Here is a 24,276-nt window from a genome sequence, read left to right on the forward strand (position 1 = left end):
AGCAGGTTATTCACTAACCCTGGGCGTAGGACTACGCTATGCTCGCGTACTTTGTGTAATTTGCGCAACTATGCGCTACGCGAATTGCACGTAGCACAGTGCAAAAACACGTAGCGGGCATTTTTTGCTTGCTTGCAGTCCTCAACGTCAAGTTGCCGACCGCGAGCGAGCTAAATGACATCCCGCGAGACTTTTTCCTCGTTCGCGATCAGCAACTTCAAGTTGCCGATAGCGAGCATGGGAAATAAACCTCCAGGCGAGATTCTCAACGCGGGGAGGTCAGGTTTCTCATTGCGAGTGGTCACGTATGCTCGCGACCACTCACGATGAAAAACTACTAGTCCGCGATGAGAAAACTGCCGCTCGAGTACAAATCTACTTGAGCGGCAGAAAACGACCGCTTGCACTGTGCAAGATGCCGTTTGCAATGATTGCACAGTGCAGACATGCACCCGGCACTGTGCAATCAGTGCGAACAGCATTTTCCCTACCGAACTACGCAGCTCGCGTAGTGCGAAGTGTACTTCGCATAGCTACGCGTAGTGCTACTACGCAAACTACGCCCAGGGTTATTATTCAATCTACCAGACTTCGAACTTACAACGGCCTTCATCCAGCCACTTGCTGGCTCTCCCCCACATCCATTGTATCTGCTTAAGTGAGAAATTTGTCTCTTACTTAGCAGCCATATCTTGGAATTCTTTTTTTTAGGAAATCATGCAATTAATTAAAAATAAAAGAAAAAGTGTAAGACTTGGATCTTTGCACAAATTGGAGGTCTTTAGCTAGCACACTCCTTCTTTAGTGTCAGGACGCATGTCAAATATGCAAACGTTGTACTATATACACTTGTTAATGTAATATGACTTTCTTTGATTACCCCTTATTTTGATAAAAAGTAACTGAATCTTCAGAACTGAATCTACATCATTTTCTGATTTGAGCTTTCCCGCCTTCGTCAACGACTGCACTGGGACCGCACCATTCAGCCACCCAGTATCGTCAAACCTCAACTCAGATCCAGCTTGCACAGTTGACAACTCGTGGACAACCACCTTTTCTCCAAAAAAATGTCCGAGTACGAAGGTAACTGTTTGACCAGGACCTACCTGGGCTTATTATCTGACCCACTCTCCATGTATCCCGGTCTAGCATGGCCAGTTGTACGGAGTTGGCACTTTGTGCTTTTTGGCATGAAAATGTAATTCATTTTTGGTGTGATTTTAGCCAAATTTATAATTTGGACTGTAACGTATGTCATGTCATGTCATGATATGTTATGTTTTGTTTTGCTATGGTATATTATTCTATAATGTGATTTCGACTTTTTAACTGTTTTGGTACTTCTAAATGGTTCACACATTTTATTTCTCAGTTAAGCCTGTCTGCTCTGTGGCATAGCTACAAGGGATTCAGCTGTAGTGAATGAGCCACTATTGTGGTCTGACACCCTATGATGACCCTCAACCACCACCATTTTGTACTGACTTAAGTGTGTTATGTTGCCCTAGCCTTAATGTAGGATGGGTTTGCATATGCCTGCTTCTCTTCTGTCCTGTAATCTTGCTGTCTTTTAGTAGAATAGTCTTGCCAAGAATATACGGTACGGGATGTTGAGGTGCAGTGTTGTGGTTGGTGGTGCACAAATATGTTCAATGTTGTATACTGAGGGATAAAGTCTATAGTGTTATTTGGGTTATGTGAATTATGGGTTGAACTATTGCCTTTGACATGGCTTCATGTCATTCTGATTTCTGACTTTACCTTGCTTTATGGCAGTGCTGACTATTGCCTTTGACATGGTTTCATGTCATCCTTGCTTTTCTGATTCTATCTTGCTTTGGGCCTTTGTGTGCATGGCTTAACTAACTCCATTTTCATGACTGAAGCTATTTTCTGTGCCTGCACGAAGCTGCAGGGGTGGGGAGGGCATGTTTTGCTCTTCTCCTGTTTTTCGCATTTTACTGACTAGAGAGAACTGGTTCTTATCAGAGGAATGTACATGGTCTGTCTCGGAGCCATAGCAAAGGCCTGATCAACCGATGCAGTGGCCTTGAAGCAGGCTGGTACGGGCTCTCATGAGAACGAGGGGGCGAGGCTTGCTAGAAGCTTCATTGTGTATGAATTTGTATTAAAAAGGGGAGCCTTCAGAGGTCTGGTGGAAGTTCACGCTGTGAAGCAGACGTGTTGTCATGGAAGAGTGGGGGCGGCTGGTGTCACCTCTGAGCTTTCACCCGGTTCAAGCAATGGACTCCCCTTGAGCAAAGTGGAGTGAAATGATGAAGCAGTAGGTGAGGTGCCTCTGCTACTAACTGTCTCTTGATTCTTGGCTGATTCTTTCCTTTCCTTTCCTTCTTATTTTCTGATTCTTATATCCATACATATATATTTCTACATATATATTTGCCTTGATTGTGTTTCAATCATACTATTGATATGTTAGAGTCTGCTATGTTAGGTGCATTTGGCTTACCGTGTGGTGCTATTTACTAATAAATACATCCCAGATATACCAATTCGTCTTTTCCTTGTAGCAGGAGGTGTGGACTCTTCTTGGCCAAGTATTCTGTTGTAGAAGGATGGGTGAATTCCCTTCTAGCAGGTAATTGTGTTATAGGAAGTTGTTCTACTCCTGGCAAGTGATATGCAAAGTATATCTCGCTCTAGAGAAGTGTTGTGTGTGTTACCTTGGTCTAGAGGAAACTCATATATATATTGTTTTCTTGCCTTGCCTTTGGGGGAGTGTTGAAAGTTTGCCCACCTTAGGAAGTGCTGTGTATATGTTATATTCCATAAGTTTGGAACTGATATTCTCTCCCTGGGAAAGTGACGGTACATACCTTGGTCCCGGGGAGATCTGAGACCTTTTACATTTTTGGCGTAGTCGGCAGGATGTGAACGTTGATTTAAAAGGGGAAGAAATATGTTTTCTAGAAATTAAAAGCAAACTCTTAGATATCAATTGATTTATTTGAATGGGGGTAGCCCATATGATGTTCTGGCTCGTGAAGTGAGCTAATTGTGCTGAGTTAGAATTGGTGTGTGTGTGTTTAGGTGTGTTTTGTAAAAAGTGCTTCTAAATAGCTTGCTACGTTAGGCAGAAAGGGCTGGATCCCTTTCAAGTGTTTGTTAAGGAATGCATATAAAATGTTTTCAGTTGCAAAGTGAATGTAAAATGTCAGAGACTCCGGAGTTGCGATGAAGGGTGTTGTTAATCAGCAGGAGATTAATGACATTTTAGACAGAGACAGCGGTGTTATTTTAAATGTGTTGGTTAGGATGCATCAAAAATGTGAGCATTTGCAAAAAGAACGTAGTGAGTTGAAAACAGAGCTAGTTGATGCCCAGTTTGAAAATATATCTTTGAAGACAGATATAATCGTGTACCAGGCCCTGATCTGTTTACTTTGACCAGCCAGAATGATTCAGATGTGATAAATGTAACAGAGAATGCAGTCAGACTACAAGCTACACAGACGGTTTTAATTAATTCTTCTGAGGAGGTTTCCCAGCCTGAAAGGAATGTGCAGGGAGGTAAACAGACCAGTGTTTTAGACTTAAGGATCACCGGTTGCGGACATAAATTAGACATGACAGTGAATGATACCTTTTGCTTCAAAAGAGAAATGCAACAATGTGATTTTGAATGTGAACAACAGCAGATTGTGTACAATAATTCTGATATGTGGTCACTTCATAAATATGAAAATGTATTTTGTGAGTTAATTCAAGAGCAATGTGCCCTTTTTAGTTACAGGGAAGTGCAGGGTAAGAGGAGGTCACTTTTAAATTCAGATGCTGGACAAATGCTGTGCTTTTGCGCACTAAAAGAACAGAATTGGAGAAACTGTGATTTGCCTATGGGAGGAAGCAATGGTTATTAAGTGGCATGTACAGACAGCAAAACAGTTTGCGCAGGATTTAATAGACGGTCCAGAGGTGGAGTTTGAAACACAAGATTTCCAAGTGAAGGTGCCCCATGTTACAAAGAAAATTCATTTGAAACAGTACAGAATGCCTGATGGGCGTGAAGGGATCAGTGAGATCATGCAGGGCTTGACAGATGCAGAGGTGGTGACCCTAATCACAAATGCTTGAAATGATTTTGTGTAGCCTGTGTGCTAATGGGATAATTCTTGGCGCATGACAGTTCATTATTGCGAATTGGACAAACATATACCTTCTTTGACTGATGCTGTCCCAGATATTGTTACAGAAGTAGCATGGGACTTGATATGTGACTTTTGATATTGCCAATGCTTTTTTCCTTTTGATAGCAGCTTAATTATTTTTTTTTCCATGAGGTGGTAGACAAATGACAGTTAAGAATTTTCTTGAATTAGTTAGACAGAGTGGTGGAGCATTTTCAGATTAAAGAATGTGAAGTCTTGCTGCAGGTCAGGAGTGGTTAAAGCTGTTTTTCCTCTCAGACATGTAAAGAGTTGCTCTGGGAGTGGGTGGCACTTAGAAATCTGGCACACGGGAAGAAATGAAATACACTGTTGGTGCTTCATTTGAAAGCTTCTTTGAGATGAATGTTTGGGAGGCTTGCAGTTAGATCATCCAACAACGCTGAGAAGAGTTCAGGCTTTCTGTGAAGACTGAAGAGGAATTCCTACGGGAGGGGTCATCCCAGCTCCTCGCCCCAGTAGACAAAGACAGCTTCTTGGAGATAGATGTTTGGGAGGCTTGCAAAGGCGCAGGTTTCCTTCCCCCCCATGAGGAGAGTTGCAGAGCAGATAGGAGAAGACCAAAGTTGGCAGGTGTGCAGGGCACTTCGGCCTTGGAGGAGATAAGGTGAGAGCTGGAGGCAGCAGAGAAGTCTCTGCTTGTTATGTTTGGCAAGGGAAAAACAAAAAAGTTAGAATATCACGCACACCGGTTTAATCCAAAATGTAGTCAATTTTTGAACGGGTAATGGCGTGCTAGAAGAGGAGCAACCTCTAAACCAAGGTGGGTAAATGACAGTAAATGTTGCACTAGCCCGTCAGGGGTAGTGTCCCTCTTTAAGCACAGCGCTGATGGGTAACGAAGTTACCAAATTGAAAATGTTGTAACACCAATGAAGTTTTAAATCATGTTCGTTTAATCATGATACAACATTCTTTGCGCTTAGTTTTGAGATGTCACATGTTGTTTCAAACGATAACAAAGGAAAATCCCCAATGCATTTCGGGTATTACCCCTTCGTCAGGAGGAATCCTAAGAAAGAAATAGGAGTCAATGTTGCTTACCCCGTAATGGACTAAAGAAACAATCAATATTATTAACAAATGGTGTGAAAGTCATTGATAAGTCCATAGAGTGAAATAGAAAAACAAATGCTAGAATAGTCACCAGTAAAAGAAACTAAAAACTTAGCTGTGAAAGTTTGAACCAGAGAAAGGATTAAAGAATTAGACCCGAATGTGCCGACATAACTGACTTAAAACGTTGTGATGAACTCTTAGTGCCGAAAAAAACGCCGAAAAGTGTACCGAAGGATAAACTACAGCGGATTAGAGATATAAACCAAAAGGTAGGATAGACCCAAATTCCAAAGTTTATGAGCACTCGGATATTCATTAGGAAAAGTTACCTTGGTTAGACGTTAGGCGAGCATCGTCCAAATGCTCAGAAAGATACGGAAGAGTGCTGCTATGCGTGTTAAAGGGTTATAAACAGAAAAGATGGACTAAATGTGTGTCGGCCATCTTTGAAAGGGAAAAAAACGCTTAATGGAGATATGAAGATGTCCACAGTGACTGTGTTCAAAGTAAAAATATTTAAAAAAATATTTAAAACAATAAAATATGTAAAAAAATATTTAAAAAGAGAAAGAAACCGAGGAAAATATGAATGTAAATGTGAGTGTATTCCAAAGATAATCAAAACGTGTGAAACAGGCTAAACAGAATCCAGGGTAATTGAGGTTGTTAGAATGAGGTAGTTTAAATAAAGTTGTTTGAATCAGGTAAAATGAACGAAAATAAGAGTGACAAGTCTTGCTGTTGAAACGTGAAATGGTGGATTTAAGAAGGGTGAATTTGAGAATGAAAATCCAGGGTAACTGAAGTTGTAGTGAAAAATCCAGGGTAACTGAAGTTGTAGTGAAAAAGTAGTTTAAATAAAGTTATCAGGTGATAAAAAATAAGAACGAAAAAGAGAGACTGGCAGGTCTCAGTGTTATAGCGTAAACAAGAGAGTTAGAAGAATGGGTTTAGGAATAAAGTAATGTAAAAGTGAATAAAAGAATGATAACGTTTAATTGAGATGAATAAAGTGATGCGCTCGCAGAGTTGAAGTTGGAAGAACAAAGAGTTAATCATTGGAACGGGCACATGTACAAATTCAGATAAAGCAACTAAATTCAATACGATCATTCAGTCCCAAGGGTACCATGGAGTTCATTCTATATATCCAAGCTGTTTCTCTTTGAATCAAGAATTTTCTGTTGTCACATCCTTCTTTTAATGGGACAATTTCACACACTAGGAAACGCAGTTGGCTGACGTTATGTTTGTGTTCATTGAAGTGTACAGCCACGGTGGATTTCAGGTTGTTGTTGCGAATGTTACTCTTGTGTTCATTCAACCGTGTTTTAATTTTTCTTTCAGTTTTGCCAATATAAGGCAGACCGCATGGACACTTTAGCATATAAACTAAGTTCATAGAATCGCAGGTCGCTGAAACAAAAAGTTTGATGTTGTGGCCCTTTGTTGGATGTTGTATATTGTTGCCTAAAATAATATTGTTGCAGTTTCCGCAATTGTGACAAGGTATGGTGCCATTGTATTTTGAAAAAACTTGTGGGGAGTATTTGGGTTTCAGTAACTCCATGAAGTTTTTGCTCCTTTCGTAGGCAAACAATGGTTGATCCGAGAAAATCTGGTTGAAGTCAGACTCCATTTGTAGTAAGGGCCAGTGTTTGAGAACAGCTTTCCTAATGTTAAAGCTTTCAGTGGAGTACTTTGTAACCATAACAATTCTTGTGGACGATTTGAGTGATGTTGATTGTTTATCCAACAGTGTTTCTCTTTGTGTGGTTGAAGATTTATCGATTGCTTTTGCAAAGATTTGTGGTGGATAACCTCGTTCTACGAAACGTCGTTCCATGTCACATGTTTGTTGCATGAGTTGTTTGGCAAGGGGCCAGCTGGTGTCCGCAGAAATTTTGTGAAGGGGGGCAGCACCTGTGAGGGGTGCAGTGAGAGAAGGAGACTGCCCCAGGCCTTCTTGCTGTGTAAAGAAAAAGAGAGATTTTACCAAGACTTCAGAGGCTAAAGAGTTGGTAGAATTCTTAGACAACTTCCCAGAGCTAGAGGAGAGCTATGTAGACAGAAATGAAAATATTGTACTTTCAGAAATGCAAGACGGACAGAGTGTGCTTTTGAAAAATGTTTTTTGCAAGAAGAGTGATGCTTGTTTCTTTTTCAGATTTGCCCAGTCCCCCCCGTGTGAGTGGGACTCCCTTCCCCCGTGTGAGTGGGACTCCCTTCCCCCGTGTGAGTGGGTTCCCCTCTCCCCCCAAGCCTGGAGTGATCGCCAGACCAGACGATGGCGGCTGATGTCATGTGGCTGATGGAGGCTGATGTCCTGTGGCTAACCAGACTGGATGGGGTCCTCCTTTGTCAAGGAGATACAGATGGAGATAGATGACGGAGAGCTGTGTCCTACACAGATGGACTGCTTCTTTCCAAGCAAGGAGGGATCAGCAGAGTGTGCTGCGATTGAAACTGTTTCCTTTACGTGAGGTTGACTTTACATGCATGAAGGCTGTGTGTCTTTCACACAGGGAACTGCTTGTGTAAAAGTGAAGAAGAGGGAATGTGCTTTGCCAGAACTGTGAACTGTTTATCAACATGAAGTTCAGATGCGATGGGAGACGGCTGTGTGTTTTTTCACACAGAAGGACTGTTTTTGTTTTTAGGGATGGAGACCAATAGAGACGCTTTGCTGCAGTTAGAGTCGATATTTTCTGAGTTAGAGACTGAAAAGAAAAACCTGTTGCTGTTGCTACAATATATGAGTTTGGCTACTTTAACAGTAGAGGTACCAGTTTAACCATTAGAGGCATTAGGAGCATTCAAAAGCTTGATTCATTTATTTTGTGTATTCATTTAACATGTATCCAGATATCTATGAGCTATTTCTAGATGCACCTGAGTTATTGTTTTTACATGCAGAGAATGCAGTCTTTATTTGCTCTAAAGTGATTCTTGTGTACTTTTGATGAGATTTTCAGTTTTGCAATGTAGTATTTTGATCATAGTTGCTTTTTAGTCATGATTTGTTTTGAATTATGTATTTTTGTGTAGCCACTTCAACACATGAGTTGCTGTTTCAACATGTGCTTTTTAGTAGTTTTGTCTTTCAATTTCGAAATGTAGTTTTACATGGTTTTGCTTTTAATTGAGACATGCAGTGCTTAAGAGATTTTGTTTTTGACATATGTGAATGGTGATGATCGAGGGTCATGGGGTGCAATGTAGTGAATGAGCCACTTTTGTGGTCTGACACCCTATGATGACCCTCAACCATCACCATTTTGTACTGACTTAAGTGTGTTATGTTGCCCTAGCCTTAATGTAGGATGGGTTTGCATATGCCTGCTTCTCTTCTGTCCTGTAATCTTACTGTCTTTTAGTAGAATAGTCTTGCCAAGAATATACAGTATGGGATGTTGAGGTGCAGTGTTGTGGTTGGTGGTGCACACATGTGCTCAATGTTGTATACTGAGGGATAAAGTCTATAGTGCTATTTGGGTTATGTGAATTATGGGTTGAACTATTGCCTTTGACATGGTTTCATGTCATTCTGATTTCTGACTTTACCTTGCTTTATGGCAGTGTTGACTATTACCTTTGACATGGTTTCATGTCATCCTTGCTTTTCTGATTCCATCTTGTTTTGGGCCTTTGTGTGCATGGCTTAACTTTATTTTATTTATTTATTTATTTTTTTGCATTTGTAATGCGCACAGATACCCACAAAGGGTTTCCCGGCGCCAGGGCTAAGAGGTCAAAACATAGAGGCAGTAACTGTCAAGGACCACAATTATTTATTAAAAAGCCAAGTTTTAACGTTTTTCTTAAAACTGGCAAAATTCTCCTCCTTCCGTAAGGCTAAGGGGAGGGAATTCCAAAGAACTGGTCCCAGATGGGAGAAAGATTTCCCCCCCATTCGGGCCAGTTTGAACCTGGGAACCACGAAATTTGCTCCATTTAAAGAACGGAGATTGCGTGTAGGAACATGGGGCCTAACCAATTTTTGCAGGTATTTTGGTGCAGTTCCTGCCCTGATCTTGAACATGTATGTCAAGGCTTTGAACCGAACTCGGTTCTCTACCCTCAACCAATGCAGGTTCCTCAGATGCTTCGAGATCCTTGCTGTCCTAGGAATCTTGCACAGCAACCTGGCTGCGGAGTTCTGGACCAGCTGCAATCTCCTGATCACGGCTAGATTGGAACCCAGGTATAAGATGTTACCGTAGTCAAGCCTAGATGTAATTAATGCATTGACTACGGTCTTCTGGGTATCCACAGGCAGCATCCAGATAATCTTCCGCAGCCATTTAAGGATCGTGAAGCAGATACCAGCCACTTTGTTGGCCTGCTGTTTCATTGATAATGAATCATCAATGCACACCCCCAAATTTCTAGCTTGGGTAGCCGGGGTGGGGAAGGCACCCAAAGATGGTGGCCAATGGGTATCCTGCCACAGATCTTTATTTTTCCCCAGGAGAAGAATCTCTGTCTTCTCCCCATTGAGCTTTAGCTGGTTCGTAGACATCCAGCTGAAAATTTCCTGAAGGCCTAGTTTCAGCACAGAGGGGGATGAAGATTCTGAGTTAGTAAGGGAAAAAATAATCTGCGAATCGTCCGCATAGGTCATAAGTTCTAGACCTACCCGCTCTGCCAAATCGGCGAGGGGGCGGAGATACAGATTGAAAAATAGCGGGCTCAAAATTGAGCCCTGAGGCACACCGTGGGGTGACAGAAAAATGTCCGACTGGGCCTGTGAGGACGAGATCTGAAACGTCCTGTTGCTCAAGTAAGATCTAATCCAGTCCAGCGCTGCCCCTCCGACACCATCCTCACTCAGCCTGACAAGCAGTCTGTTGTGTGAGATGGTGTCGAAGGCTGCGCTTAAATCAAGCAGAACAAGAGCAACCGTTTGCCCGTCGTCCAAAAGTCCCCTGATCTTCTCCGTGACTCCCAGGAGGGCAGATTCGGTGGAGTGGCCTGCCCTAAAACCCGATTGGGAAAAATGGAGTAGGTTGTTATTCTCTGTGTAAGTTGAAAGTACACCATGGATGTGCTTCTCCAGTATTTTTGAGAATGCTGGCAGCAGGGAAATCGGACGATAGTTGGCCAGTACCTCTGGATCAGCTGACGGCTTTTTCAGCAGAGGGCTGACCATGGCGCGCTTCCAGGACGCTGGGACGGTTGCCAGATGAATGGAGGCGTTTAATGTCTCGGCAATAATCCCCAAAGCACTGTCGTCCAGTTGGCTCAGAATATTAATTGGGAGAGGGTCACATGGAGAGCCCGACTTGATAGAAGTGGCTAAAGATTTCAAGGTGTCCAGGGAGATGGATGGCCAGGAGACAAGCCGATTTCCTGGTAGGCTTTCTAAGGGAGGAACTTTCCTGTCATCCCTCCCCGGAACATTAATGTTGGCAAGAATAGTCTCGATCTTTTCCACAAAATATGTGGCAAGGTCTTGACATTTTTGAGGGGTCAGGGGACGTGCAACTGCCATAGAATTAGCTCCGGCTAATTCTTTAACTGTGTTAAAAAGGGTCCGTGCTTTATTGGCAGCAGTATTAATGGTCTCTAACTCCATTTTCATGACTGAAGCTATTTTCTGTGCTTGCACAAAGCTGCAGGGGTGGGGAGGGCATGTTTTGCTCTTCTCCTGTTTTTCGCATTTTACTGACTAGAGAGAACTGGTTCTTATCAGAGGAATGTACATGGTCTGTCTCGGAGCCATAGCGAAGGCCTGATCAACCGATGCAGTGGCCTTGGAGCAGGCTGGTACAGGCTCTCATGCGAACGAGGGGGCGAGGCTTGCTAGAAGCTTCGTTCTTTTTGAATTTGTATTAAAAATGGGAGCCTTCACTGGCCTGGTGGAAGTTCACGCCGTGGAGCAGACGTGTTGTCACGGAAGAGTGGGGGCGGCTGGTGTCACCTCTGAGCTTTCACCCGGTTCAAGCAATGGACTCCCCTTGAGCAAAGTGGAGTGAAATGATGAAGCAGTAGGTGAGGTGTCTCTGCTACTAACTGTCTCTTGATTCTTTGCTGATTCTTTCCTTTCCTTCTTATTTTCTGATTCTTATATCCATACATATATATTTCTACATATATATTTGCCTTGATTGTGTTTCAATCATACTATTGATATGTTAGAGTCTGCTATGTTAGGTGCATTTGGCTTACCGTGTGGTGCTATTTACTAATAAATACATCCCAGATATACCAATTTGTCTTTTCCTTGTAGCAGGAGGTGTGGACTCTTCTTGGCCAAGTATTCTGTTGTAGAAGGATGGGCGAATTCTCTTCTAGCAGGCAATTGTGTTATAGGAAGCTGTTCTACTCCGGGCCAGTGATGTGCAAAGTATATCTCGCTCTAGAGAAGTGCTGTGTGTGTTACCTTGGTCTAGAGGAGACTCATATATATATATTGTTTTCTTGCCTTGCCTTTGGGGGAGTGTTGAAAGTTTGCCCACCTTAGGAAGTGCTGTGTATATGTTATATTCCATATGTTTGGAACTGATATTCTCTCCCTGCGAAAGTGACGGTACATACCTTGGCCCCGGGAAGATCTGAGACCTTTCATTACATCAGCTCAGGTTTAAGTTACTGAAATCTTTACTGGGCCTAACAAGAATAATGTCATTATTCGTTGTGGTGGATTACCATCCACCCCAAACAATAATCCAGGCTCCCACAATTTTGAAAGCTGTTTGTGTGGATTGTAACGTCGAAGACCTCTTAGTTAAAGTATAAATGTATTAAAGTTGAAACACCATCTACAAAGCATAGAGATGCGTCCGCACCAGGTCTCTTCACTCCAGCATCTGTCTCCTCCAAGCCCTGTCTAGTGAAACATGGAACACAGAGCATGTGCATGGAATGTAAGGACTTACATAGGTAAACACAAAATGACACACTATAAAGCTTACAGTATACATAACAGAATATATAATAAAATATATACACAATATGGCTGGTGCTTCAACGTGCAAATGGACAGACGTGATGCCCAAACGCAGAAGAACGCACCGCAAACACACTGGGACGTTCACAGCAGAAATCCAACGCTGAATCCTCCATGAAGACTGTATTCCAAAGACAACAATGTGAAGTTCTGCGTATCCTGCAAGATCCAGAGGACGAAACTTCACAAAATGTGCTCGTAAAGTGCCAACAGATGCACCACGAACAGTGAGTAAAGACGATTATCTTCGCAAAATAATCATGCCCTGGAAATCCAGTGTGCCACTTCTCCTGTGTGCCACTCAGCGGTGGCTCCTCTGCTTTGGCTGAGGCGTGTCACCTCTCCTGCCAGCAGTCTCAAAGCGACAGGAGAGGGAAAAGAAACTGGGCCGGGGAGGCGAAGCCGGACCTAATAGAGGCCCGGCCAAAACGCCATCCGGAGGCGGGAGGCCCGCCTCCTCCCCCATTAGCATGCCGATTAGGTTGGCGGGGGCCAGGATTAGCCCCCCTTGGGCAAGGCAAACCCCCCCCAATCAGGGGGCGAGCTAGGGAGCGAAGGGGGGGATAAAAGGGTGCATACGGCCCAGGTAATCACCCCCCCCCCCTCAGACAGGAAGGAGAAGAATCGGCTGGCTGTACGACCCCACTGACCCTGCTGAAGGAAACCAACCCGGCTGAAGGAAATCGCGGAGAAGAAGACAGCCGCTGGTTTCGCGCCATTTTTCCTGGGACAAAGACAGCTCAGGCCTCAGGCTTGGTGGCCATCTTCCAGCAGTCATCGGGACCCAGGGCGGGGCGAAAGGAGCCACCACTCCCACCATCCCCAGCGGGCAGCCGAATGCAGGGGAGACAGCACGAAAGAACCTCCACCTCTGCATATCAGAGCGACCAGAAGGCTTCTCATCGTCGTTTGATCACCGGAGCGGCATCCTCCTCGTCCGGGCGACGTCAGGCGGCGGATCGGGAGCGGCGACCTTTTGCCTTCAATCGGACGGGGGCAGCGTGTGCGGAGCCTCCACCCCCGCCGTCGAGAAAAAGTAAATGAGGAGTCCGGCTTTGCGGACACCAGCTTCACCATCCGGGAGATCACCACGCCGTGGGTCTTTCGTGGGCTCACCTGCAGTCATTGAGGCGTGGCGGGGGCAGCGTGATCGGAGCCTCCACCCCCGCCTTCCAGTCAAGCCAAACGGCGCTGCGTGCACTTCCCCGCGCCGCCACCAGGGAACAAAGGGAGATTAACCGGGACTCAACAGAGCCGGGGGTGGCGCTAACTGGAGGAAGCTCGCTCTCTTAAACGGGCAGGAGCACGACACTAAGGAGACTTCTGCCGGCCCGAGAACAGCGCTAGCTTGCACGTGCTGGGCCTGAGAACCACCGTGGAATAAAGGGCAAACAGACAAGAGCAGCTGTGCTAGTGCACCACAGGGGCTGCATCTGCAGGGCAGGAATAAAACAAAGATGGCCAGCAGGAAGAAGGCAACTGGGGGGAAGACACAGCTCCCGTCCTGTTTCAGGGATGTACAGGAGAGGCCAGCTTCACCAAAGAAAGGACGGAAGAGGCACAACGCTGGATCAGGACCCGACCTGGATGAGGATCTACAGGCCATGTTGGAACAAGCCAGGGCCCTGGTGGTGCTGAAAGGTCGGAGCTGGATGGACCAGCAAATCAAGGAAGGGGTCTGCGAAAAGGGAAAAAGGCAACGCCAAGCATCCCCAGCGCCGCTGCCGCCTAAGAAGGCAGCAAAGAGGGGCCCGGCAGCCAGAACGGAAGCCCCTCTTAGGAGCGGAGCTGGGACAGGCATCAAAAGAAAGGGCACCCAGAAGGCCAGAAACAGAGATGCAGCAGCGCCGGAGCAGGTGGCCAGCTCGGAGTCAGAAGACAGCAGCGATGAGAGGGGTCTGTCGCCAGCACGGCGGCCCCTCAGGAGAGACACTGGAAAGGCGCTCAGGGTAAGCATGGAATGCTGAGCAGTGAGCGGGGGCGCAAAAGGGGGTGGGGGGCCCAAAGCAAACTGGGGCAAAACGGTAACATGGGAACCCAAATGGGGGGAAACAATGTGGCAATACAAGGAACATGGCCCATGCACCTACCATAGCAGACAGGCATAGGCCAAGGGAGACCCGATTTCCAAGGGGAGGCCTGGTTGGAGGGATCTATGCAGCCACCACCATGGATGCCCTGGTGGCAATGGCCAGGGAGGGGGGTTCCATTCCCTGGGAACACACCATGGGGCACAGAGGGACATGAAAACAGCCCGGCAGAAAGCAAGGATAACGCAGGGGTACAAGCAGAAGGGACAACAAGCGAGGAGCCTAGCGGGGTAAGCCAGGCAGGACAGGGCGATAAGGCAAGGGGCGAGCCGGCCACACAAGAACACACGGGGGCCCTTGGGGGAGAGAGCCCAAGTACAGCCAGAGCGAGTGGGGGGCAGGACAGTAATGGGAAGCCAGCGAGCAAGTATCTGCACCCCTCCCCAAGCGACCCTCTCACGACAACAATGTTGTTAGGACTGGCCAACCTCATCCCACTCACAATAAAGGAGAGAATTTGGAGAAAGGAATTCATAGATATTTTTTCACTGCTCGAAGTGCGACAGGCAGGCTTAGACCTAACAACACAAGATAAAAAAGATGAGGACAGGAGGGCCCAGAGGAAACCCAGGTTAGACAGATCAATAGAAAATTGGCTGAAGGCTTTCAGGACACTGGCATTCGTGTTCATTCAAAAATTCCCACAAAGCACGGCAGCACTAATCCTCTATGAACAGAAGGTGCACAAGGCGCAGCAACAGTATCAGGGGGATGCATGGCTACAATACGACGAAGGATTTAGGGAAAAAATGCAAGTATGGACAACGATAGGATGGGACTGCCAAGGCATGGAGGGCTACTTCAAACACATGGTGGCAGCCAAGGAGGGGGTTGGCGCGAAAGTGAGTAATTTTTGTCCCTATGGGAGTAAGGGCAGGTTCGAGGGAAAGGGAAAAGATTTTAAAGCGAAAGACAGACGGTTAACAAGTCAAGCAAGGCATGCTGGAAATTTTACAAAGACGAGTGTAAATGGGGAGCATCATGCAGGTTCAAGCATGCATGTGGGTCATGCGAGGGAAACCACCCTACCATACGATGCCAGCGGGCTACAGGGCCAGGGACAGACAAACCAAAGACAGGCCCAAAGAAATGAGGTACAGGCCCCGATAGGCGGGGGAAGGGGGCAGAGGACAGACGCTTCCAACACCCATAAAAGCAGGCAGGCTGCTTCATCTGTTACAAAACTATCACAAACCAGCAGACCGGCAGATGCTAGCTGAAGGGTTTACGCAAGGTTTTCCAATCCCTTACAAGGGCCCCAACGGTGCACGAGAGAGCAGAAACCTAAAGTCAGTCAGAGACAACTCCGAGGTAGTAAAACAGAAGGTGGAGAAAGAAGTGATGCTTGGCTGGGTGGCGGGCCCCTTCCCTCTCCCACCGTTGAAGGACATGGTAGTATCGCCACTCGGCGTAGTGCCCAAAAAAGACCCGGGGAAATTCCGGCTGATTAACCACATTTCACACCCAAAAGGGGGATCGATCAACGACTTGCTGGAGGGAGGGGCTTGCACGGTGGCCTACACTTCAGTTGACGATGCAGTGGACCTCATTAAGCAGGAAGGGAAAGGGGCCTTGATGGCAAAATCAGATGTGGAATCAGCATTCAGATTGTTGCCAGTGCATCCAGACAGCTACCATCTGTCGGGTTTAAAACTGGAGGGAAGCTACTACTATGACAAGTGCCTACCGATGGGTTGCTCAATATCATGCGCACACTTTGAGGCTTTCAGTAGTTTTCTAGAGTGGGAACTGGGAACACGCACACCACGGGGGCGTGTCCACTACCTAGATGATTTTCTGTTCATTGGTAGGGTGGACACTGATGACTGCGCCACTCTCCTAAAGATGACCCAGGAGCTGGGCATCCCACTGGCGCAGGAGAAAACAGAGGGCCCCACAACTAAACTGGCTTTTCTGGGTATAGAGCTGGACTCATAAGCCAGCACATGCAGACTGCCACCAGAGAAGGTAGCCAACCTACTGTGCGAGATAAAGAGGCTGAGGCAACAAAAGAAGACAACACTGGGGGAACCGAACAAAAGTAGTAAAAAAGAGAAAAGCTTACTAGAAGGTAGATGGAAGGCTCTCACAGTGTCCTTGGGATGCCTCACGGCAGGGGCACTGAGGGAGCCAAGGGGCGGCATGCCGCCATAAAAGAATAGATGTAATGCTCCCGCATGACCCTTGGGATGCCTCACGGCAGGGGTTCAGAGGGAGAGGAGGGCAAGGACTCAGCCGCAAGAAAGGAGTGTAGATGCTCAAGAAAGGTCCTTGGGATGCTACACGGCAGGGACCTCTGGGTTAAGGGAGGGCCCATGAAAGGGTACAGGGCGAGCGGGACGGCACTTGCGGCCCGGACAGGTCCAGATGGACACCCTCCGAATCGGTAGCAAACTGAAGCCTAGAATCAGAAGCCCAAAAGGGGTCCCTCCCCTCCCAGGTTATTGAGACGGCTGGGTCCAAAATGCAAGAAAATGCTAAGGAACAAGATCATTAAAGAAGTAACATGGATAAGAAATGTGTACATAACCATGACCGATTGAAATGTATAAATGGATGTTTGATGAATAAACTGCGACCTTTTCAGGCACCCAAGAAAGTTGTCAGTGGTGATTTACGGTAAAAAGCGCCCAACTGGCGTTGAAGGGCAGGGGGAGCTGGGCAGGGAGACTTGCCGCCTGGAAGGGGTTATAAAACGATAATAAACACTTTTATCATTGTTTTATTTTCCTTTTCTGACGAGTCTTTGGGGACAGGGCCGAGGTAATGAAAGGCTGCAGGAGGAGTGGTAAGTGCCCTTTGATCCGTGCGCATGATGGTTTGGCCGGCCGTCTCAGGCATGCGCACTGAAGCTGTCACCAACCCAGCTGCGTTGCCGAGTTGGAGACAGCTGGCACAGGCTCCCAGCCTCATTGGGAGCACAAATTCAGAGCGCTCAGGCCAATCCTGACACTGCTCTGATGACATGAGAGTAGCATCACGATTGGCCGCAGTGGAGTCTGGGAGCCTGTGCCTGCGAGGAGAGCACGATGCGGCAGGCTGCAGGTAAGTTTAAAAAAAATGTGTTTAGTTGTCTCCTGGTCCCCCCACCCCGCACTGCCACTCGTCCACAACACCGGCAGCTACTGGTGCCACTCGTCCTCTACGCTTCCCCGTGGATTAAACGAGAAGTGTTTGCATGAAAAAAGGAACTACATAAAATTGTAGATATTCCCCAAAAATTATTTCACAGGCTCCTCTCTAGGGTTTCAACTGCACCCAGCTCGTCGCCAAAATTGTAAGACCTCGTAGTTTAAGTATTAATGTATTAAAGTTGAAACGCCAGTAACACAGCATAGAGATGCGCCCTCTCCAGGTCTCTTCACTCCAGCAAATGTCTCCTCCAAGTCCTGTCCAGTGGAACATGGAACACAGAGCATGTGCATGGAATGGAAGAGACTTACAAAAGTAAACACATTACATGATATAAAGCTTACAGCATACATAACAGAATATGTAATAAAATAAATATACAATAAATACCAAAATGCTAACGTAAAAGACACTGCTTGGATTTGTGTGAACTCTAGAGGGGGCAAGTTCCAGATATCTTGAATAAAAAACGAGCATACCCTCATGTGCTGAAATGAACTGTAGGTATTTTATGTAGGGCTGCTGTGATGGTTCAAAGGGCCACAATTTAGGGTACAAGTAGCCTGGTGTCAGATGATTTAGGCATTTATAGGTTAAGCAGGCCATCGTGAAGCAAATACACTTCGCCATAGAAAGCCAACGCTATACCTCAAGTGTGCAGGAAACATGAGGGCATATGTTATTGCTTAAATGAGTGTGGTGCAAAGCGATTTTGTGCTGTGCTTGTGGTCTAAAGTATGGTAACTCACAGCTATGTTTTGCATTGTGTTGCACAAATTAAGCTCCACCACAAAACATTAGTAAATAAACCCTGTGGCCCCTATTCCGGAATTCAGAAAGCTAGGCAGAATGTCACTGCTCCCCACAGGTACTCTCCAGATAGGGAGATGATGACACAGATTTAATAGAGGTGGGTGATTAGCAGGTGTCCTCTTTCTGCATCCTGGGGCATATGTACTGTGACCCGTGTTACATCTGATTTGGAAGTAGAGGGAGGTTTGTTGTTTCTGCTAATCCCAATAGGAGCAGATATGGTTAAAGATAAAATACAGGATCAATCAGTGGCAGTTGCAGAGGATCATCTGTGATCCAATTTGCTCAGAAACCTGTATGTCTGCACTCTCTTACACAGCATGACACCGAAATACCCCATGATGGTGCTGGTCTCCTCATCCGCTCTATGTTCAATCCATAGCCTTGATGCCCCCAGAAGTGATAAACCTTGAAACTTTTGTCTTGAGAGATTTCTAGCCTTTAATCAGGAACATACATTTACCCTTGTAATTTAATTTCGCAGATATAAATGCATAATAAACATAATAACAACAGTGTGATTAAATCTTCCGATAAAGAGGGAGGCACAGTGACTCAAGATAAGACCAAGTGACAATGAGATTTACTGCCAACTCAGGAACACAGAACACTATGCATGTCATGAACTCAAACCCTTAGTAGAGATTTAAGATGCGCACAAATTCTTGAGTGAACAACCGAAACTAGTTGGAGCGATATTGAATTCCTTAACAAGAACACCAGAACTCTACACAGTTCCTAAAGTACACAAAAAAGCTTCCAAGCCTCAAAGGAACACCAATACTCTCAGGCTGTTGCTCTATCTTAGAGCCATTGGCTAGATACATTGGCTAGTTTATTAAAGACATGGTGGCTAATACGAGAACATATGTGCAGGACAGGACAGGACACATTTTATCAATTTGGTTGAGGACTTAAACTTTAACCACCCGATTGAAATTTTAGCCACCCTTGACATTGGATCATTTTACACTAGCATAGAGGTGATGGAGGCCCTCTTTAATGAGAGACAGGGTCCCTTAAAGGTACCTACCTGTTTCATAATTTATTTGCTTTGTATTGGTCTCTTCAATTTTTTTTTTCTGGTTGGAGGGCAATTACTATTGCTATTACAATTACTACACAAAGGTAGATCCAGGGAGCCATTTTCACACCAACATTTTCCAATCTCTTTGTAGAGGCTCTTGAGGCATTGTGTATATGGACTCTGTGATCCTTTTTTTTCATTAGGGAGTGAAAAAGATATAGTGATGATATCTTCATGATCTGGTCTGGAGATGGCAAAAATCTATCCAGACTCATTGACTTGCTCAACAATTCACAACCTAACTTTTGCTTCACATAGCACAGCAGTAACACATTCATTTATTACCGAGACCTTACTGTAATGGTCAATGACAACAAACTTTACACCAAATTATTCTGAAAATCCACAGAGAACTCTCTGTTAGAATCTTATAGTTACTATCCCGTGCCTTTGAGGACTTTCTTTTAGACAATGTTTTAGACTTCAGAGGTCAATACCCTTTCATTCATTGAAATTACTAGAGATAGGATATTCCAACTACCTAATAAGATGATCCATGAAAAGAGCATTGTATTCCCAGAGGGAAAGTCTTCGAGTACTCACAAACAAACAGCTTCCGGACAAAATTGCGTAATTCATTACTTTTTTATGCTTATCCAACAAGATTGTAAAACCTACAAGACCCTTTGAGGGTAATGTACTTAGCTGATTTTGCCCTATATAACCTGTGAGGAAATGAGGCGAATTATATGGTCTAGTTTTTTTTCCGTTTTTCTTTTACAGAGTTTTATATAGCGCGAACTTGACCCGAATGGGGTATCAGAGCACTTTACATAGCACCAGTTGAATTACATGAGGACACATTCATTTTTGTTAGGCACGGGGAGATTAAGTGATTTGCCCAGAATCACAGGATGTTCAGCGTCATTGCCAAGACTCAAACCCAGTTCCCCAGAATCGAGGTCAACCGCCCTAGCCGTTCGGCTACATCCTCTCCCCAAGTTGTGTGACTTCACCATGAAATATGCTACCAACTCCTTTATGGCCAGTCAGGTTTTGCTTGTTAAACCTTAGCTCAACCCTGGGTAACTGTGGCTCTGAGCAGTCAGGCTCACACAAAGAAATATGTGTAAAGCATTTAAACTGCACCAAAACAAACAAAGAAGAAACTATACACTCAAGAAAACCAACACCAATTTATAATAACGTTAGTATATTTTTAGGATTTTATGGACATCAAATTAAAAAATATCGAAGGAGGGTTCCGGAGATATAGATTTTACAAGAAACAATAAATCAGGACTTTTCACGTAACCACAAAATGCAGTTTTTTAGCGTTACTTTGGGGAACCAATTTCTGCAGAGAGCCAGTCAAGGAGACCAGCAAGGGCCAAAGAAACAGTTACCTTCTTAAGGAAAGCAGTCTTCAGTCCAGTCCCAGCATCAGTGGCCCCTTGCCAGTGACTTATATTTATTGGTCCTGCTGCAGGAGACACAAGTTGCTGAAGAGGCTGAAGGATGCTGAAGTTGCTGTGCAGTCTGGGGTTACTGCTTGGCCCATGGTCCTGGTGGGGTGGTTCTGGTAAGAGGGGTGAATGTCCCTCGAATTCCTTACTGGTTCAGCAGAAGTCCAGTCATCACTGGACTACCAGATGCCCTGCACAGTGGTTGCAGCGTTTTCAATCTTTTGGCACTAACTCTGTATCTAGTCTTTCCAGTCATGCGAGATCGGAGTTGTGGGTGCCCCTTTTATGCCCAAAAAGTGCTCTTAGGGGAGTTAGTGGTCACTAGCCACTGGGCTACCAGGCTCCCTCCTGCCTGCCTCCTGCCCTCCTGCCTGATGAGAACTTCCTGTGAAGTGTGGCATCTACCTATATTCTGCCGACTCCCAATATATCGGGACCACTCTCTTGGTGTGTGGACCTCAGAAACCCATCCTAATGATGTGGCTGGCTGTGGGCTGCACGCCCAATCAGTTTGGCCAGTGCCTCCCCCTCTCTGTCCCACAGGCCAGTGGAAAACCTGGACAACAGGGTGGTAACTTCCTAAAATTTTAACTTGGGTATCAAGCCAGGCTTAATGTAACAAGCTTTATGGTAAGTTGAAGAACTAACTTTGGCAGTCTCATTCAGAAATTAGCACAGCTGAGGTTTTCAGCGAGGTAATCTGTACTCACCAATAGGGCTTCCTGTCTCTCCCAGCACAAAAACAATTGAGGGTTTTTATTGCTAGAACATGTTAAACTCATGTTCTACTTTTCTAAGATTCTGCACCCTGCCTTTGGACTCGATAGGTCTGCTGTAGGGGTGACTTACACATATTAAAAAGGGAGTTTGGGATTTGCCATTGATTAAAATCGCAAAGAGGGGCTAGCAGTTTTAAATTGCCCTTCCTGTCTGCAGTGGCCGACCGGGAGCTGCGTTTTACCTGGTCTCACTAAGCGATATCGCAATAAGTGCTGCAGTCCCATAGATAACACTCTTACTTACAGGCCCTGGTTACCCCTGGTACCATATACTAAGGACCTAGCACTAAGTTAGCTTGTGCTAATTGGGTATAAGCAAATCCACAGACATGTTGTAGGGTCAGGGCACTTGCATTGAAGAGTTGTTAGCAGACCTCAGAGCTCTCTCAAAGTAGATAAACCAGCAGCATCCGTCCGAACCTTTGGGGGTGACATACAAAAAGAGGGTTTTCTGTATAATCCCTCTTTTGTCTTTCAAGCATTGCTGCAGTATCAACATATCAGATCATATAGCGCGAGCTTGCAAGTTTCCTTCTAATTATATTTCTATTACTTCAATGTAAGTTATACCACTGGTTACTAGTCACCCTAAATGTGGGGACTCTGTGGCTTGTAACTTTACCTCTAATAGCAAGGTATTGTATTATCAAAAGTTTAAGCATGATCTAATTTTTTCTAACTGTAACTCCACTTCTGGCTGTATTTACTTTATTTATTAGCCAGGGGGTTTTCTGTTTATATTTGCTCTTTGAAGTATGTACAGATAAGGGCTAAATCAGAGACACCTCCTCCGTTGAAGCAGAGGAGCGTTGCCCTACTTAAATCCCCCCAAAGCCCCAGAGAAGAAAAATAAAATGGTAACTTATTTCCATTTTATTTTTCATCATCCCGTCCTGAACCGAGTGTCAGGACGGTGAGGGGTCTTCTGAGTAGCAGCAGTGGTGGGCTGCCTGTGCACTGTTCAAAGTGTGCATGTGTCTTTGACCGGCTGTCTTGTGATGGACAGCCAGACATGCGCACTTTAAACCTGTCAATCCAGCTGTTTTAGACAGTTGGGTTGAGAGAAAGTGCAGGCCTTCAGTGCTCTGGGGAGTGCTGGGAGAGGCCAATCCCTTCAGCCAGGGTACGGATGTCTTGCTGGTTAACAGCATGTGAGCAGCGCCAGGATTGGTGAAGAATGCAAAAAGAACTATTGATGGACAGAATGCAGAACAATGTCATACATTCACCCCACTACAGAGATCTGGGCCTAAATCCATTGTTTTTTTTGACAACCATGCCATTCCAGTTTGGACCCAGCCATATGCAAATTAGTCTTGACCCTGTGCCCAATGGGAACAGTTCAGCCCAAACTGCCAGGCCAGGTCCTCCCTGGACTGGAAACAAGCATCCTAGGACCGGTTTCAGGGTTTCACCCCTCTTCAGCCAGGATAGCTTGATTCCAGTGGCATGGAGAGCACGGGACTCACGTCTGAGCATACCCGTCCCACTCTGGGTGACAAATGCAAAAAGAACTATTGATGGACAGAATGCAGAACAATGTCATACATTCACCCCAGTACAGAGATCTGGGCCTAAACCGAAACCGGTCCCAGGATGCTTGTTTCCGGTCAAGGGAAGGGGGAACAACCTTTACAACGCAACTTTTACAACGCACTACACTTACAACGCATTTTTTACAACGCACAATCCATTACAACGCATGACATTACAACGCATGACACTACAACGCATTTTTAAAAACTACCTTTACAACGCATTCCATTACAACGCATACTACCATTACAACGCATACCATTACAACGCATAATATAGTAATTTTTACCCCTATACTATCCAACACTTACCCTACTGTTGCACCCCCTGGAGTTAGAATAGTAATTTTTACCCCTATACTATCCAACACTTCCCCTACTGTTGCACCCCCTGGAGTTAGAATAGTAATTTTTACCCCTATACTATCCAACATTTACCCTACTGTTGCACCCCCTGGAGTTAGAATAGTAATTTTTACCCCTATACTATCCAACACTTACCCTACTGTTGCACCCCCTGGAGTTAGAATAGTAATTTTTACCCCTATACTATCCAACACTTACCCTACTGTTGCACCCCCTGGAGTTAGAATAGTAATTTTTACCCCTATACTATCCAACACTTACCCTACTGTTGCACCCCCTGGAGTTAGAATAGTAATTTTTACCCCTATACTATCCAACACTTACCCTACTGTTGCACCCCCTGGAGTTAGAATAGTAATTTTTACCCCTATACTATCCAACACTTTCCCTACTGTTGCACCCCCTGGAGTTAGAATAGTAATTTTTACCCCTATACTATCCAACATTTACCCTACTGTTGCACCCCCTGGAGTTAGAATAGTAATTTCTAACCCTATACTATCCAACACTTACCCTACTGTTGCACCCCCTGGAGTTAGAATAGTAATTTTTACCCCTATACTATCTAATACTTACCTTAAATGCAATTTAATATTATGCGTTGTAATGGTATGCGTTGTAAAGGTAGTATGCGTTGTAATGGAAATGCGTTGTAAAGGTAGTTTTTAAAAATGCGTTGTAGTGTCCTGCGTTGTAATGTCATGCGTTGTAATGGATTGTGCGTTGTAAAAAATGCGTTGTAAGTGCATGCGTTGTAAAAGTGTGCGTTGTAACGACATACATCCCAAGGGAAGACATGGCTGGACTGTTCCCATGAGGCACAGGGTCAGACTGATTTGCATATGGCCATGTCTGAACTGGGGTGGT

At 45.1% G+C, this 24,276-nt stretch overlaps 1 protein-coding gene across 2 annotated transcripts in view; it reads right to left on the minus strand.

Annotated features, from left to right (window-relative positions):
* The window catches only part of LOC146786206 (cytochrome P450 2J5-like), a 336,717-nt gene that overhangs the window by 166,271 nt on the left and 146,170 nt on the right, over nt 1-24,276 (minus strand). The window lies entirely within an intron of this gene.

The sequence above is a fragment of the Triturus cristatus genome, chromosome 11 (assembly GCF_964204655.1).
Source record: "Triturus cristatus chromosome 11, aTriCri1.1, whole genome shotgun sequence".
Classification (NCBI taxonomy): domain Eukaryota; kingdom Metazoa; phylum Chordata; class Amphibia; order Caudata; family Salamandridae; genus Triturus; species Triturus cristatus.